The sequence below is a fragment of the Gymnoscopelus microlampas genome (genome assembly GCF_963454915.1).
Source record: "Gymnoscopelus microlampas genome assembly, chromosome: 16".
Lineage (NCBI taxonomy): Eukaryota > Metazoa > Chordata > Actinopteri > Myctophiformes > Myctophidae > Gymnoscopelus > Gymnoscopelus microlampas.
The window spans coordinates 5,090,615-5,101,024 of NC_139953.1; positions in this window are offsets into that span (position 1 = coordinate 5,090,615).

A 10,410-nucleotide genomic window follows, 5' to 3' on the forward strand; every position below is an offset into this window, starting at 1 on the left:
ACTTACTCAAGAATACTTCTGTGATCAATACTCCAAAATTGAAAGTTGCCGGATGAAATTCTACAGGAGTAGGGAACAACAAGACAAGTACAGGGCCCACCAGTATTCAGGTCTGGATGATGCCCTAACTGCACAGCAAGCACAGCCAGGACAGACTGAGGCCACCAGGATTGGTCAACAGATAATTCTTCCAGGCTCACACACTGGTAGCAGCAGATACCAATTCAAGCGCTTTCAAGATGCCCTTGCCATAGCAGCCAGATATAGAAGGTTTGACCTCTTCATTACCATGACGTCAAACGCAAGGAGTGAAGGTGTACTGAGTAACATCTTTCCAGGACAGCAGCCCACTGACAGACCAGACATTGTTAACAAAGTTTTCAAATGAGCTCCTCCACGACACAAAGCTCGGCGTCTTTGGGAAGATGAAGGCTAGAATACACACTATTGAAGGACAGATGAGAGGACTGAAACATGCCCACATACTGCTACTCCTACATGAGATTTTGACTGTCGATGACATTGATCAAATAATTAGAGCAGACATACCTGACAAACAAAAGGAGCCAGAGCTGTATGAGCTGGTGTGTCGATTCATGCTACATGGACCCTGTGGCCCGGCCTACCCTAACAGCCCCTGCATGGTCAATGGTATCTGTACTAAGAAATTCCCTAAAAACTTCTGTGCCAACACACGACTGCCTCATGATGGTCATGGCTACCCAGAGTACAGACGGCCCATTGTCGGTCACACCCATAAGAAGAATGACTTTCTGTTTGACAGCAGGTGGGTCGTTCCTTACAACGCTTGGGTCCTACTTAAATATAAATGCCACATCAATGTTGAATTTGTTGGCTCCTTCCGTACCATCAAGTACCTGTACAAATACGTCCATAAAGGAGTTGATGTTGGCACTCTCGATATTGAAGACAGGGATGAGATCTCCAGATTCATCAATGCCAGTGTTATGTTGAATCCCTGATAATAACCTCAAATTGAAAGTAGGCGCACCAGTCAAGCTGCTTAGAAACCTGCAATCAGGTCCTGACCGCACTCTCAAGAATGGCACCAGAATGGTGGTAATGCAAATGATGGACAGAGTCATTGAGTGTGAGATTGCAGTAGGCACAAACAGGGGTGAAACAATCTTCCTACCAAGAATACCTCACTATGACAGAGGTGAGCTTCCCTTCACCTTCATTAGACGACAGTTCCCTATCCGCTTAGCATTCTCTGTTACAATCAATAAGGGTCAGGGCCAAGAGAATGAACGAGTTGGCATCTACTTGCCTAAACCTGTGTTCGCTCATGGCCAACTCTACACAGCCTTCTCTAGAGGAAAGAGAGCCAGCGCAGTAAAAGTTTTCATTGTGGATAATGACAAGGGCATTACTGACAACATTGTTTATAGCGAACTCCTTTAGGATAATGGGCATAAATGGACACAGACAGACACAGAGATCTCCATATACGGGCATAAAAGGGACACACCCAGACACATGCAGAGATGTCCATATATCACAGACACAGATAGCTCCATATATGGGCATAAATGCACACACAGATGGGCATAAATGGACACAGGCAAACAGATGGCCAAAACGGGTCCTATGACAACAGGTATAATGGGGTTTGATTTAAAGGGTGGAGCATTCATTCCCTATTTACATCGTTCCTGTGTAGGCCGGTCCCCGACTAGACCCTCGGCAACCCGAAGGGCTAGACGCTCGGCCGCCCGAAGGGCGGCCGAGCTTCTAGTTAAAGTTAACTTGTGTAACCTGCACACATGCACCCACAAGTCTTTTTTTTTTTTCTACATTTTTATCCCACGATTTTGTAACCCTATTTTTTACACCCAGTGCCAATTGTCTATGTAATCCTGGGCACTACCTTCCCTCTGCCAACCTAGGGAGGCCAGGGCCGAGCTCATGCCTCCTACAATGCATGAGAGCCAACTGACCTTCTTGTCACCTGGCAGGGGGGAGTTTCCCTGGTTGGACGTAAGCGCGTGGAAGGAACACGTTATTCCAACCAGTTCCTTTGCCCTCCATCAGGCGCCCCAGCTGGCCAGGGGGAGGCAGTATAGTGACCAGGATTACTGCATGTTTTTGTGAGGGTACCTACCCTAGGGAACACGGGGAGAACATGCAAACTCCACACAGAGAGGCCATGCACCCACAAGTCTAACTAAATGAATCACTTATAATAATACAATTGACTGCAGTTATATTTAAAAAAAAAACGTACAATAGCCTATTAGAGGCTATTATAACCTATTTCTTTTCACAAGTAATTTAATGTAAAATTGTATGATGATAATACAGCACAAGAGTTCTACAGCCAGACAAAATAGCCTGTAAAAATGTACAGTACAATTTTATAATTGTATCAGACATTAGGTCTGATCATGTAATGAGCCACTGCACGCCGCTAGATGTCACTGTCGCCTCATACTTCTTCATGAAGCCTAATCTGTAATAGGCCTAACAGGCTTACTTGGTATTAAGACTATTAGGAACCATACTGATCCAATCCAAAGATAAACCACAATTAAATTAGGCTGTGTAGCCTTATAATTCAATATAATTCAATACCACAGTTCCTCAAATTAATTCAAGATATAGTCCCAAAACTTTTTTTTTCTTTTTTTCAAATTTGTTTTTTCTTTTTTCAAATTTGTTTTCATTTGTTCTTGACAGTCAAAAACAAAGGCATTTAAGTCTAGTTACTGCACATGACTGTATTCTTACCGCAGAGCGCTCTAGGAGGATGCTGACACCGGCCCATCCTACCGCCTCTGCAGGATGGAGAGGCAGACGGATACACATACACAACAATGATGCAACCATACGCGCCGTCACCAGTGGTGGAACAAGTATTCGCATCATTTACTTAAAGTAATACAAGGTCATTTTTTAGGTATTTCCAATTTTCAGTACTTTTACTTCTACTCCACTACATCTAACAGGCAAATATTATATTTTTACTCCACTACAATTATTTGAAAACTTGAGTTACTAGTTACTTTGTACATTTTGATACCAATACTTTTTGTACTTTTACTCAAGTATATTTTTTTAATTCTGGACTTTTGCTTGTAGCAGAGTATTTCTACATTGCGGTATTGATACTTTTAAAAACTTAAGTAAAAAAATGTAATTTTTTTACACCAACATTTTTTTGTGTGCCAACATTGCTATACATCACGCGGCCACACGATGGAGCCCTTCACAGGCGAGCGACACAAAGCGGTTAACGGGTTTGGAGGCCAACCATCTGTGCCACAGAAGGCAGCCAGAGCCATTAAAACGCTGACTGTTTCCACTTCCCTGGAGTGGACTACAATGAGCTCCTTAGTCATATAATTTGCTAATGAGATGAGTGAAGCACGGTTCATTCTGTGGCCTGTGTCTCTTTGGCTTAACACCAGAAAGCGACTCACTGACCCCTCTCTCTCCAGCAGAAGAACCTTGTCTTACAGTCAGGGTTGCCATGTCCGCTTATTATAAGCGACTTTTGCTTGTAAATACTGGTAGTTGCGGGGTGCTGCTTTTTGGGCTTGATTCTAAAGTGTAGTTGCTTATTTGGTCTTGCTTCCAATTTGTCTGATTATTATTTAAACCAGTGGTTCTCAAATATGTTCATGTGATGGACCCCCCAAATTAATATATGTTTATCCCTAACCCCCATCTGAAAATGTTTTGTGCCAGGGAGCCCTGTACCAGATTTGTGTTGTGAGAATGTTTCAAATCTTCCACATTTTATGCTTTTGTGCCACACTGCCACAAATGGGCCACATCTCAAAAGCAGCATGGATAGAATGTGTCTTTAGAGCTGTAGTTTCTTTATGGTGTACGAGGCAATCTGCTTTAAATTGTACAATTCTACTGTTCATAGCATAGTTTTGGCTTGCTTACTGTGATCTATATTTGTCCATCATTCGTGTGCAATGCCTAACTCATGCCTAATTTATGCTCTGTTGTTCGAGCTACTGGGTGTCACTCACTAAACATAGGTAGCAGATCTACAATCCCACAACGCGTCATGGATGGGATGTGATGCGTTGTGGTCTTGTAGATCGGCTATGTTCGACTAAGAATAAATTGGGCCTTAAGCTCCAAAGAAGTCTGGCGTTGCACAGCTATAGATAGCAGATCTGCAAGCTCATCGGTGACGTGTCGTGAACTTGCAGATCTGCTATTTTCGGTGCGCGACACCGTCGTTGGATGAAATATAAATCAGGTCAGTTCCACCCAGTTAGTTATATAGTTGTGTGCGTATGTGCCATTGATTTTGAATTCATTTCAAATTGATCATAGTGCCAAATCACATGTTGTCTCAGTCAAGACACTTGTATACATAGAGCAGAGACCCGGCTGAGCAATTAAGGCTCTATTCACAGCAGCCGTATTGTCACTTCCTTCACAGGTGTTACCAATGATACTAATGAAGGCTCTGTTCCATTTAGTCTAGCACAGTGGTTTCCACGACCCCCATAACTCTGAGAGTGTACAAATGGAACCAAATGGACCCGTAAGAGTTACACACCTGTAAGGGGCCATTTGGAAGCCATGACCCCAACTGTAGACCCACTGGTGTAACAGAGTGTTTCCAGTGGGCCAACATGCACAATATTAGCACCCTGACTCTGTCTGACCAGAATGGAACAGAGCCTTCATTAGTATCATTGGTAACACCTGTGAATGTCTTCATAATATGGCTGCTGTGAATAGAGCCTATTATTTTTGCGACAGTGGCAATGGAAAAACTCCCCCTTAACTGTACGAAACGTCAGGCAGACCCATGTCTCTAGGGAGGGTGGGCGGCCATCTGCCTCGACCCTGTCGGGGGCGGGGTGGGGAGGGGGGATATGTAGACTGCAGACACAGGTGCATGGGCTGCAGTATAGCAGGTTTGCAGGGTTGCAGGTTGTAGTGACCTGCGCTAAATGCTTGTGATAGAAAAGCTTTGGCCTGCCCTGCAATCCTCTTAGCCCCTGGCCTGGCACAGATCCTTCTGTGTCCGAGGAGGACACACTCCCATGTCCCTTCCCCTGCTCCATCACACACACACGCACGCACGCACGCACGCACGCACGCACGCACACACACACACACACACACACACATACTGTACAGGGCTACACCCATACTCCTCCCGAGCCTCTTCTTCTCCACCCTTGCTTGTTTCCATGGTTACGTGAACAGCAAGGGCGGCGGTGTCTTGGCATAGAGCACGCGTTCTTATTCAGAGCGACTTAGAAGTGCAAAACCTGAATAATACTAATAATCAGCCTCTACTGTCCACTCAATATAATAACAGCTGTAATTATAGTATGCAGATATTGTATAGTGCATATTGAATTTCATTGAATATTATTTATATTCTGGTTTGCATTGTATATTGCATACTGTGTACTTTACAGGGGGAGGCCATAGCTGAGTGGTTAGTGAGCCCGCCTGGGGAGCCAGAGGCCCTGGTGTCCCAGGTACGATTCCAGGCCAGGCCATCAAAGTGTCGATGTGTGTCTCTGCGCACGACTCTTAACCCCTAATTGCTCCCCGAGCGCCACATATGGCTGCTGACTGCTCCTAGTTGTTATAGGATGGGTAAAAGGCAGAGGACAAATTTCACATATGTGCAAATGTACTGTGACATATAAATCCCCAAGGCGTGGGGCCTAAATTATTATTATATTATTATGTAGCTGTTTGCATTGCTATAGCCTGCATTGTATAGTGCTCATGTTGCATACAGTGTGCATTGTATATCTATATTGCAATAATGCTGCTCACATTGCATATTGCATGTAACTTCTAGCTATTTCTGCTTACCTTTTCGGTATCTTTATAGTTTCAGTAAATGGTCATAAATGACTGAAATGTTTCTATCCTAATTGCTTCAGTGTAGTGTGCCCGACCTCACCGAGGCAGATTGATCGTATGTGCAAACATACCTTTTTTTTATAAATATTGAAAGAAAGAGAGAAGTGAGTCAGAATACATGTTGTAACGTGAGATGTCAACATGTAAACCACACCATCCTGACAGGATGAGCCTGGAAAAACAGGAAATGCTGGATGGATGAATAATGTAGTGCATGTTTATGACTGTAGTCAGGAAGGACGGGGGGATTGACTCATGCTGATCCATCCTCTGCGTTTGATCTTTAGATCTGCTATGTTTACTATTTGTCATATGAAGAAGTATATCGTCTCTGTCAGGTGGAATAAACCTCACATGTCCAAAACTGCTATACTTTTCAGGATACAAATTCAAAAATAGCAAAAGTAGCAGATCGACAAGCTCAAAACGAGCCGTTTCGCGCCGCGTTTGGAGCTTGTAGATCTGCTACTTTTGATGCTTTTGCGTGAGACTGTAGTATGATGAAGTAGGGCGTTAATTTATGAAAAAACTCAAAACGTTTAAATATTCTCTCTTCGGGGAGGGTCTGCTTCAAAGTAACAGAGAAACGGACGGGGTCGGGCAGCATTCTGGAAAGACGCTGAATATCAAATTAGAAGCAATTGGTTGATGTCACTTGGATGCTCCATGGTAAAAACCCTCTCTGTGTTAACATATGGTACCGGGAAGTCTTGTATGTGTGTGTGTGTGTGTGTGTGTGTGCGTGCGTGCGTGCGTGCGTGCGTGCGTGCGTGCGTGCGTGCGTGCGTGCGTGCGTGCGTGCGTGCGTGCGTGCGTGCGTGCGCGCGTATGCGTGTGTGTGTGTGTGTGTGTGCATGCACTCGCGTGTGAAGGTTCACTGATTCTTTTAACCACTTAAACCCTATACTTTGTAGACCCGGGGTCCTTCAGGGGTCTGTGCTGAGGGTCGATCTGTACAAATCTCTTCAGCGAAAGTAGCAGATCTACAAGCACGCAACGCCTCAGGTTGTGAGCTTGCAGACTGGCCATTGTTGCCAACGTGTTCGCCTATATTATGACATTTCCAGAATAGGGATGTTGCAGTTCCAAGTGATTTAGTTAGCAATTTCATGGTCTGTATTTATAACAGCTGTGTATATATATATATAGCCTATATAAATCTCTTTCTAATAGTGTATATATCTTAATACATCCCGAACCACATCTTAAACAGAATCCATGCAAAAAAAAACGTTTTTACAATCGTACAGTTGCAACGCGCACACTGTGCAAAGAGTATCCATTTGTAACTCTGAGAGTGTAACAAATGAATGGACACTTACTGTACATATGGGTCCATTATTTGGTTAACATTTTGTGTCAGAGTTAAATGACCAGTCAGGATTTACTGTGTGATTGGTGGATTAGTTTCGCTCCTCTTCCAGTGACCTGATTTCCGGGGCTAACCAGTGGAGTGACGTTGGAATAAGCTCTTTTGCAACTAAAGCCAATTTGCCCCCCCCCCCTCCCCCATCCCCTCAAGATTAAAGACAGGTCTGTCTGGACATACAGCCCAAAGGCAGACGGGGTATGTCTACAGTACCTTTCTCACACACACACTTTTATTTTAGTGAACAGTGTAGCGCGCAGCAAAAAACCTAACTCTGAGAATGTACACATGCAACCAAATGGACCCGTAAGGGTCCATTTGGTTGCATGTGTACCTTCTCAAGAGTTACAAATGCATCGATTATCGCAGAGGATTTGGCTGTGCAGGGAGCCCTCCCCATCTTATAAAAGGGTGGAGACTAGGATGGGGGGTTGATTGGATGAAAGGAGCTGGTAATGGGGTGAAGGTTCATCGGCTCATCCCTCGAGAACTTTTCACAGAGGCGAGGAATTCTTCGCGGAGCCACCTGTTCACGTTATGCGACAGCCACGGGTTCTGACAGAACTGGGCCGCACGAGTACTGTCATGTTTTACTTTTCCTTCTCGGCAGATTATCAAAGTGCAGATTGTAAGCTTTCTAAGTGACGTGTCAACACATTGTAATCTGAAGATAGAACTGAAGATGTACGTGTTTAAATATTGTTGAAGATCAAATGGAGAGGCTGAGAAAAGACCTGTTATCTCACCCCTCTCACAGCAGTTACTAATTTAAAGGGATAGTTCACCCAAACATCTTTTTTTTGTCGCATTCCTAAGCCAATAATTTGATGACCAGCGGACCGGTAGGCAGCGGTTCCGGTAGGAGACACAAAGGAGACTCTTCACAAAGGAGACTCTTTGTGTCTCCTACCGGAACCGCTGCCGGTCATCAAATTATTAGTTTAGGAATAAGACAAAAACAAAAAAATATCCATGAATTCAAGTCTCCATGGGGTGACTAATCGATAGAAAAAGTCATTTTGTGGGTGAACTATTTTGTGATCCTAAAACTGTTGTTTGTTTTATTGAGTGCATTCTTCAACATTTAAACTTGTGTAATTTTTTTTCTAAACGGAAAACCATTAAAAAAACGTTTCCTTGATTTGCGTGATTACATTTTTTGCCTACTTGCGGCGCATTCTATTCTGTTCACAACACAAAACAATCCAAAAACAAACTAGGGCGCGCACGTATTGTATACCGCACATGCACACACACAAAATATGGGGTGTTGGCATCCTCTTTATTTCCAATATATCTGCAGCTAGAAGCTGTGTGGGTTTTAGTATTATATTAAAATAATGAAAATACAGTTTTGTTTTTCTTTAAAAAAAGACATCTCTTTTGTTTCTTTTTAAGGAGGAACTTCCCCTTCAGTCCGACATGGCAGTGAGACAACACAACACTGAGCTGAACTCTGTTTGTCATCGGCTACCTTGCACAGCAAAAAAACAAACAAATTAAAGAGGACACACAAGAAATAATAATATACATTATCACAATGATACCCACACGTTAAAGCATAAATACTAATAGAGGTCTATTGTCCATGTTGTTGAATCCACCATGAATACAAAAGCAACGATATGTCGTCGCTCTCGATCCCCATAGCAGATTTGTGACAGCAGATATTAGAGAGTGCATGACATACATTAGAGTGGGTGGTTGATGTAGGGGTCCGGGGACCCCCAGAGGTCCTTGAAGGTGTTCCCCAGCAAAATGAGGAACGGTTTAATTTCCACAATTACTTCAGAAGTTACTGTAGCCCAATGAGAATGTATAAGAACGACTATTCCGATAGGTTTCATTCTTTCCACTGTTATCTCCCACTTACAGTACAGACAGTTGTAGAATTAGGTACTAAATCTAATCTAACAACAAAAAACTACTCTCCCTGGCACAAAATCTTTTCAAATGTGTGTGTCTGCATAATATTATGTATCAATTTAGGGGTTGGAGGATCCCCCAAGCAAAGGCCTGCAACACCCATCTTGTAAAGATCTACACGTTGTAGATAACTACAAGACATTGTTGCGGACCTTTTCTTGGTAGTCAAACCAATAAAGAACTGTTGTGAGATGTGATAATATGCATGTAAAGCATCTTTATCTATTTTAATCATACACTGGTCACAAAGAACCTTTCCACCCAACCACCGAAGTGGACTGAACCCCCTTTTGGTATACATTTTGTTACGGTTCTTCTGTGGTCAGTAGTTGAATGAATATATAATAATAATAATTAAAAAAAAACTTTCTTAGTAAGCTAGAAAATTAATAGGCATGTCAATGACTACATAAGCTTGTGGTTGAAAACGAACTTGGAATCATACAGTGTACAAAAGATTGGAGGCGAGTTTTGGTCGAGAAGGTAGCCAATGCTGATCGAAGCGCCGGCCTACGGTATTAGTGTGATAGTTTTGGTCCCGTTTACGGTCCTGACGCCATCCTCCCAAAACACAAAAAAGGACAGAGCAGGTGCAGAACCGACTCGATCAGCATTTTAAGCTTTACTTGGTGTAAAAAAAAAATAAACCAAACCGAATGAAGACAACCAACACCCCCCCTCCCCCCCCACTAACCCGAATCCCACCACAGACACACCGAACCGACATACGCACCAACGCTCTCACATCCGCCTACGTTATCCGCAGGGGTTTGGAAACTCATCTTGTTTGGGACATTTTGTCCTTGTCGCACACACCCACCCCTGCCCTTTAATCCATTCAATCAGGGAACGCGTCGGATGTCATTTTTAGATTTCTTTGGCTATTAAAAAATAGCAGATATACAAGCTCATAGCGCGGCACCGAGTGCCGCGCTATGAGCTTGTATATCTGCTATTTTTTTTAAATCATGAACATTTTTGCAAATCTTTACAGTTTTTTTCTTTACAGTTTTTTTTGTTGAAAAATCACACTTTTTCATGTCAAGGATCCTCAAAATTATATGTTTTTGGCCGCTGATCCACCATCAAAATATGTTGTTCCAGGGACCCCCAGAAGAAAAGATTTGAGTAAAAAAAATGTATATATATATATATATATTCAAGGATTCGCTCAAATGTTCACGATTTTTCAAAAAATAGCCCAAAGAAATCTTAAAATGACACGGATG